The sequence below is a fragment of the Miscanthus floridulus genome, chromosome 6 (assembly GCF_019320115.1).
Source record: "Miscanthus floridulus cultivar M001 chromosome 6, ASM1932011v1, whole genome shotgun sequence".
In the NCBI taxonomy this organism is placed as follows: domain Eukaryota; kingdom Viridiplantae; phylum Streptophyta; class Magnoliopsida; order Poales; family Poaceae; genus Miscanthus; species Miscanthus floridulus.
In genome coordinates, this window is record NC_089585.1 from 75,211,137 (window position 1) to 75,220,161 (window position 9,025).

Consider the following 9,025-nt stretch of genomic DNA (forward strand, 5'->3'; position numbering starts at 1 on the left):
TTGATATCTTAATTCATATGTGTTGAAGTGGATTAGAGTGAAATTAAACTAAGTTACATTCTATTCCACTCCAACATATGTGGATTGAAGTGAATACATATGCATACAAACAAACCCTAATGATCACTCCTAATCAGAAACCTAGGTAAAAAAACTATTTCCAGGCCAAAGGACTCTCCATACAGTTATCTATCGGTCTGTTTGGCTGGTATTTGGCCTGTTCGCTATCAGCTAGAATCTACAGTATTTTTCTCTCACAACAAATCAGCTTCAACCGACTTATCAGCCGGTTTTAATATCAGCCGAACAGGCCCATTAAAGTCGGCTGATAAACCGGCTGAAGCTGTTTTGTTGTAAGAGAAAAATACTGTAGCTCATAAGCCGGCTGATAAGTATAAACGAAGAGGCCCTATAAATAGCCATTCCTTTATCTGAAACCATAAAAGAAACAATTTCCAGACCAAAATAAAACTCACTCCAATGTATCTACAGTTTTTTGTTTATGATGTTCACCTCATCTTTATCACCATGCTTCACAAACTGGAGCGAGACATCCCAGAGAGAAAGCAGAACCTCCTCCAACCTCTACAAGAATAAGGGCCTGTTTGGAATGGAGAAAAAAAACAGAGGAATGGGAAAAAATATAGGAAATAAGGATATATGAAGTGAGAAAATAGAGGATTGGAAAACCGCACGAAATATGTGAGAAGAGGTGTTTGGAACGCAGGAATTATAACATAGGAATATGAAAAATGAGACTAATAAAATAGCATTTCACACAATAATTTTCTCTGAATTAAGAGCTGCGTGTAAATGATTTTGTACAGGTGGCAATTTCTCTTCAATCACTATTTAGGTCTGGTCCATAGACCTAGTGATGTTGACTAGACCCGATCTTCCGAAAGGTATGATAGCATCGATTGGTGAAGACTCGACGTTTACGATCTAGGCTTCGAACCAAGACTGATTCAGACCCCCGCAACCGTTACACCACTGCTCCATTTGTTATCAACTAGGCAAACGCGATTAACCTCGCCGAGAAGGCTTTTCTGCAAGCGAATCGAGAACACAAGCAAGAACGGGATGAACGCAATCTGAAATTGCAAATAAATATGAGGCTTATGATAACGAAAAGGAGTTCAAGTCTTTATTCGAACGGACTAATCGCCACAGGCGAACAAGATCAAGAACTGGGGTCATGGTTCACAGCAAGCAGCCTTGGCAGCATAGTTGCAACAAAACGATGTCTGTTTCACGAGAAAATCAAGAACTAAACAAAACCCAAACCCTAAGGAGAGCGACGACTGCTATTTATAGAGTCTTGGGCGTCACCCCCTGGACGCGCCCCCTAATGGGCCCAAACACGATACACGGTCCAACAGACCAAAAGACGGTGTCGCAGCACTCTGGCAGATTCTTGCTGACTTATTTCGACGATTCCCGTTGATTCCGAAAGTCTTTTGACGTGAAACAATTTGGATTGGCTTCCTTATCAAATTAGCTTTCCAACCATATATGGATCATTGAAAACGGAGTCCGAATGCGTCCTGAGTGACTAGTTTAAGGCAGACTAGTCCTAGAGGCCGAGGCAGACTCGAACTTGAGTTGCTTTGGGCCTCCACCTCGGGGATTCGAACCAAATTAGCCTCGGACCTCCTTCTTGACTTAGACACCCTTGCTGGCCTCCTACCACTCCATACCATGTGCCAAACATGGTCATATGCATGGGTGTCATGTCCTCATCACCTAGTCCATTCATAGACTCTTCACGCACCAACAGTCCAATATACGTCCTTATCCTCTTCTATCCTTCCCCTTCCTCTGTTCTACTCTCTCTAATCTCGATCTCTCCAATCAAGAAGCTAGTAGCTCTAGCACATGGCAAATAGAACAGGCAACAATCAAGAAGGGTGGGCTACTGCTAGTCTTTGGGGTGCACTCCAAGGCTCTTTAGACAGTGAGAGCGCGACCATTAACGACTCCTGATTGCTCAAGGTAAGCACTCTTGTTAAGTAGAGAGCTATGCGAGTGCCAATGATTCCCTTGGGTTGGATTGGATTCTTTTTTTCCTGTGTTTTGCCACTGAGACCAATCCTTTCCTCTAGAACATGGAAGTTGCTTTCCTCCATTCTAAACGCTACATGACATCAGCAAAATAGAGGATCCTGGGAAGATCCTCCATTCCAAATAGGCCCTAAGATGAGGTTATCTTTCACAGGAAGTGTGGCCTTTACAAACAGAAATTTAAGTTTAAGATCAAACTCAGAAATACTGGCAGAGGAGACATTGCCTGGATGGTGTGGTTAATCTTGTATATCCGAGGGAGCAGCGGGGCTAGGAGTCGAAGGCGTACTGGACGGAACTATGCTGCGATAGCAGTGGGGTGACAAAAACGCTCGGTGCGTAACCGCCTCGCTTCCTCCTTTCAACTCCATAACGGTCCAGTCCTTATACGGGCGGCCCGAGGAGCGATGCAGATGCGCCATAGCTACGCGGTGGTAGCGGTGGCGGCAGCGACGACGACGACGACGATGGGGAGACGACGGAAGACAAGGAGGAAGATGAGGGAAATGGATGCGCCGCGGTGGTGTGGCTTTGGGTGTTTGGCCAAAAACGTTCCTGGAAAAAACAGTAGTGCCAGCGCCCATGCATCCGGAGTCACCCGCGTCTAGACTTCTGGGCTGCACTCCGTGTTGCACTCCACACGGGGTTCGCATCACTCAAGCATATAAATGTCCATGTAGCCCGAGGCACGATGGCACGACATGAAGCCTATTTTTTAGCCTGACACAAGCACGGCCCCCCCCGGTGACGTGTGGGCTCAGGCTGGCTCGGCCCGAGGGAGCAGGCCATGCCTGGGCCGCTGCTCAGGCCCGTGGGCTGGCACGGCCCGGCCCGGCCTACGTCGGTCAGCTCAATAGCGGCACGGCCTCCCCCCTCCTCCTCCTCACTCCTCCTCCCATCCCTACGGCCCAGCGCCGCTGGCCCAGCGTCCCCGCCTCCCCCCCTCCTCATATGCCCCCGTAGCCCATGCAGCCGTAGCGGCGCATCCCCACGCTGGCACGCTCCCACCCCTGAACCCTAACTCCCTCCCTCCCTTCCCATCGCCACCTCCTGTTCCCCGCATCGCACACGTGCGGACACAACACGACTCCACACACATGCAGTGTGGACGCAGCCTTCTCCTTCCCCGCCATTCACCTGCTTCTCTGCCCTACAGCCGTCCGCCTCCTCCTCGCGCACAAGCTGTAGAACTCCACGGCGGCCATCCGCGACCTGCCTCGAGCTCCTCTCCTCTTGTCCCTCCATGAGGCCGTGCCTTGGGGGCGAGCGCGATGTGCTCGAGCTCCACCTCGACGTCCACTGACGCCTCGAGCTCCTGCTTCCCCATGGCTCGCCGAATCCGACCTCCACTCCAACCCACCTTGGCCGACGGTGGCCACCTCCTCCTCACCGCCACGCGCTGCTGCTCCTCCACATTCCTCCTCTGCACGGATCCAGCCTCATTCTCCATGGATCTAGCCTCCTCATCGCTCATCCTCCATAGATTCAACCTCCTCATCGCTCATCCTCCATGGATGGAGAGGTTGTGTCGTCCATGGCCTTCCGAAGCAACGATGGTAGCTTGGCGCCCTAGCCTCCCCCTCTCTCTCTCTCTGTCGGTGTAGTGGGCCTTGGGCTAGCCTGGCACACTGGATTAGTTGTGCTTCTTTGGCTAGCCCGACATGAAAAATGGCCCAGCAGGCCATGTTTGGGCCGTCAGCCAGGCACGAAGCCCATGGCGGCACGGCCCGTAGGGCACGTCGTGCCTTTTTGGCTTGACCCCCATTGAGTCATGCCAGCCCGTTGCCATGCCGTGCCAGGCCGGCCTGGCCCATTGCACTTCTATACTCGAGCGACAAGAGGGGAAGGGAGGACTCGGCACCGGGAGAGACAATAACAGAAGGTGAGGAGGAGGATGTAACACCCGATCTACTTTTAAAACATCAAAAACAACACTTGTAACATATGTCTGAAGGCAGTTGAAACACTTAAACATGATTCTAAAACACTTAAAAAACACTCGTTCGTTTGAACTTATCAGCCTGGTTTATCAGTCATGGTACAATGTTTTTTCTCTCACAACAAAACAGCATCAGTCGGCTTATCAGCCAGCCGAACAGCCCCACATGCAACATGTGTGAAACATATGCAACATCCATATAAACACACTTGCAACATGCGTCTAGAAAATACAGATAAAACATACCTATGAAAATATCTGAAACACTTGAAACATACGCTTGCAACATGCCTCTGAAACAATTGCAACATCCCTAGCTTTACTTTGCAACATTCATATGAAATAATTGTAACATACATCTAAAACGTCTGAAATACTTGAAATATACAAATGCAATATAGGGGTGAAGCCTGGGCCAATCGATTCCGGCCGCCGGTGTGCATCTAGCACTTTAGTGGGGTTTGGTGGATTGAATGACAACATAATTAAAGGTCTAATAAGTTTGCTAAATGTTAAATAGGAAATTGAGTCTATTACATATACTTATGTATTACAACATAATTAAAGGTTCAACAAGAAGGCAAACTTGATGATATTCCACATAATGTTCAAATCAAGGCCAAAGGTGTGTATTGTTGTGTTAGAAGATCATGAAAACAATCTAGTTCAAGAAAAGGAGAACAATGCAAATGGAGTTGATAAAATAGCTTCTATGTTGTGAGATATCATAGTATCATGAGAAAACAAGCATATTTAGCAAATGGCTAAAGAGACATGAGTTGATGATTTTGGATTGGTCTCAATAATGGCTTGCTTCACATAGAAGAGTTTAATAGTAGATTAGCTTTGATCAAGGATTAAAGAATGAGTCAAGAATGCATAAGTGAAGAAATACCAAGCAAAGGTTAAATGACAAAGGACATAGTTTATATTGGATATAAGTCAGTCTCTACATTGGTTTGCTTGTATGGATAAAGATTTAGAAAATCACTTTGCATTGATTTGATCAAGCTAGAAGTATGAAGATATATATATTGAAAAAAGTGTTAGGAATGTCAAGCCAAAATGAAGAGAATATGAGGAACCATGAATTGGCTTGACAATATTAATGTTTATTCATATATGTGTCAATGTGAAATAAACTAAAGTTTGATTGATCTCAACATTCATATCTAGAAGATATTCAAGCAAGGATCACAATATTGAAGAAATGATTTTTTAATGGATGCTTAGTATGATGTGACTTGAGTATCGCTTGATAAGGTGAAGATAGTAAGGAAAGGGCTTTGAGGGGCTAAGCGGAGGCGGGGGTGAAGGGCAAGCGATGGCTTGAGGACCGAGGTACCATGGCTAAGGTGAAGAAGAGAGTACTTGCATTGAGTTGAGGAACCAATCAAGCTATGAGAAGTCATATTGTATTAAGGATCAAATCATTAGTGGAAGTGGCTTGAAGCCATGAATTGAACTCATATGTGTTGAAATGATTCAAGTGACATGCTCAAGGTGAGATTGCTCAAAGAGATGAGACAAAGGTGATTGCAACCCCTCATGAAGAGATATTGAGAAGAAATGGCATATGAAGACATTGAAGACTCAAGTGGTTGAAATGGTTATATTCTCTTGATCTTGAGTATAGGTATGTCGTACTATCAAGGGGGATACAACACGAATCATAGATAAAGTCTCAAGTGCTCAAACTAACCAAACCCAAGTGCTAACATGAGAGAAACACAATGACACAGCACTTGCACTTGTTGGTTTTGGGGCTTGTTCTTTGTTGGGTTGGAAATCCCTCAAAACAAGCTTTCCGAAAAGTCCAAGATCATCGGAAACGGAGTTCGGAGTAAAAAGTTATGCCTTTTTCCATATGGTGATCTGTGCTGTCCTGAAGACCCGCGGGGGTTCCACCTGTTTACGCGGAGGCTCCCCGCCTGTGCGTAGAGGTTCTAGGGTCTGTAGGCCATAACGGCTAGTTTTGACCTCTAACGGCTAGTTTTTGTGGGGTGAGTATATATACCCATCCCACGTCTCCTGGCTATTCTGCTGGATCTCTGACCATTCTAAACCCATTCCATGCCTTGTGTGAGCTCTCCCAACCTCTCTCTTTGTGAGAGTGAAGTGCTTAGTGAGTGATTAAGTGTTGGGAGTAAGAGATTAAGAGTTTGAGAGCAAACCAAACTGTGAGCACTTGTTGGGCTGTGTCAAGCATTTGTTGCACATTCATTACTCTTAGAGGTAAAGCCTCCTAGATGGCTAGGCATCACCCGATGAGCTCCCATGCTTGTGGTGAGCCACGGGAAAGTTTGTATTACTCGGAGATCTTAGTGGAACCCTCAAGCTCAACCTCGGTGTTGGACTTGAGAAGATGATAGGGTTGGAAGAGACCCAAAGCCTTTGTGGCTCCCTCAACAATGTGGACATAGGCAAGCCTTGGTGGCGAGCTAAACCACGGGATAAATCATGTGTCTTGTGCCTTATGTTTTGAATTGCATTATTTGTGTTTCACTCGATCTACTTCGTTGTGCATGTTTATGAGTGCAGGGACTTTGTGGACTTGCCGCTGGACATCTCCAAGCACATCATCACATTTGGTTTGAGTTTGATCTCTAGGCGTAGCAGCTACTGGGTACTCTATGTTGCCCGGAGGCTCTGTGGCATCCCCTGGACTTTCCGTGCCTCGGAGGTTCCATGCAGTTTCTCGGAGGTTCCGTAGTCTGCTAATCCGCTATAAGTTTTATTTGTTGATAATATTTAGAAATGTCTATTTACCCCTCCCCCTCTAGGCGACAACAAGGTCCTTTCAATTAGTATCAGAGCTAGGCTCTTAATTTTGGGCTTAACCGCCTTGAGAGACGATGTCGACAAGTGAGGAGGTATCTCTAGAACTTCTACTTTTGGATGGTTCAAATTATGCATCTTGATCCGCTAGTGTGCTTGATGTTTTAGGGCCATGGGTCCTCATATTGAGCGGATTATGGATATGAACATTTCACCTCCTAGTGTTGAATTGGCCAACTTATCTAGAGAGGAAGTGAAATGCTTACAACATAATGCTCAAGCTACTAATGTCTTATTTAGTGCTTTGAGTGAAGATGTTTTTGATACCATCATATTTGGAGATGGTGAACCAGTTGAGGATGCTCATCTAATTTGGACCACACTCAAAGGAAAATATAACAAGTCCAAATGTCATGGGAAGACTCTCTCATTGGAGGAACCACTTGAGGAGTGCTCCACTTCATCAACAAATGAAGAGCCTCAAGTGATTCTCCCAAAAGGCCTAAGTGATCATGTCACATCCACTTCCTCACCAACATATGACTTAATGGAAGGCAATGAAAGGGTTGGTGAGAATAATGCTTTTACATGTGGTACTTCTATTTCCTCTAGTTTTTGTGGGACTAACATTTTGAAGGAAGAAGAAGATTGTGATTGGTGGAGAGTGACGGGGGCTATAACGTGCACTAAGTATTAGAGCGTATGCTTTGTGTAGCTTTAGAGTTCTAGAGCTATTCAGATCCAAAAATCGTATTCTTTTTTTAGGAGAGAGCTCATCCCCTTTTATAGTCAAAGGGGATGGGCTCTTACAAGTGAGAGAGAGAGAATATATACGTGTGCTACCTAGTCTTGTTGCCCACGTTGTCGGGTATGAGACGGTCGTTGGAGCCCACAACACTGTTCATGTCTAGATGCGTGTGGCAAGCTTTACCGTGTTCGCCTGGTTTGGCAAATGTCGGTGCCTACAATACTATAAGGCAAATGCCGACGCCTACAACACTGTTTGGATTCTAACATGCCTGGAAGGTTGCATAGTGCCTATTTGGCATGGCCTGGTGACACCACCCTATAGGTGCATAGGGTATGGCAGGTACAGTCCTCGGTATTGTAGTTTGACTTTGAGCGCCTTACCTTATCTGCACTGCCTGATCCTTGTGCCCTCACCGAGCGGGCGTCCCTGGTTAGACTTTCCTAGTCGGGCCTAATCGTGTCGGTCGGAGAAGAGCTACAAACATAGGTTCGGCATATCCCCGGTCGGAAAAGGAGGTTAGAGTTGGAATATGTCCCCTCCCTGGCCAAGCCTTATGGTCGGGGACCGAATCGTCCTCCTGGCCTATCGTTAGGTATTTGGGCCGGCTTGGGAGGCGCGCGTTGTTGCTATGCCACCTACTGGGCTGAGTTTTTACAAGGAGGTGGAGCGCTAGCCCAAGTATCGGGTGTGACCGAGGGGTCGTGCGAGGCAGAGCGCTAGCTCAAGTGTCAGGCGTGGGTGAGGGGTCGGGCGAGGCAGAGCGCCAACCCAAGTGTCGGGCGTGGCTGAAGGGTTGGGCGAGACGGAGCGCCAACCCAAGTGCCAGACGTGGCCGAAGGGTCGGGCGAGGCGGAGCGCCAACCCAAGTGTTGGGCACGGCTAAGGGGTCGGGCGAGGCGGAGTGCCAACCCAAGTGTTAGGTGCGACTGAGGGGTTGGTCTAGTTTCGTTTGTTACCCCGTCCACAGTTTCCACAACTAGAGGGGTTGAGCTAACGTCGCTTGCCTCGATGGCTCGAGTGATGCGCTCGGTGAGCTTTAATAAGGGGTATGTCAGAGTGAAATCTAGGTCCATCATTCATAATGGGGTCGACATAGCCCTCATGTGGCATTCTATTGCTCCTTAACCCACCTCCCGATAGATGCTCGAGTTGTTCTAAAGACTGACTCAGGTGGCTCGCTGGCCTCCCCTCAATGGAGGTTCTTTGGGCATGGCTCAAGGTTAGGATCGAACGAGAAGGTTGAGATGATCCTATCTGCTTCTGAGCGACTTGGGCGAGGACCATTGGGGCACATCTGTATTTTTCTCCCCTGGCTCTCTTTGACGCGAGGCAGTCTTGAGCCCTTCATGGGCTAGCCTTCGAACCTTAGGCGGTCATCGCTCATATCGAATGAGGCGACTACTACTTTATGACACAACATAAAGCGTTGTGATGCATCGACTGCATATGCAATGCTTGGATGTATGGGATGAATGAATGGATGAATGTATGGA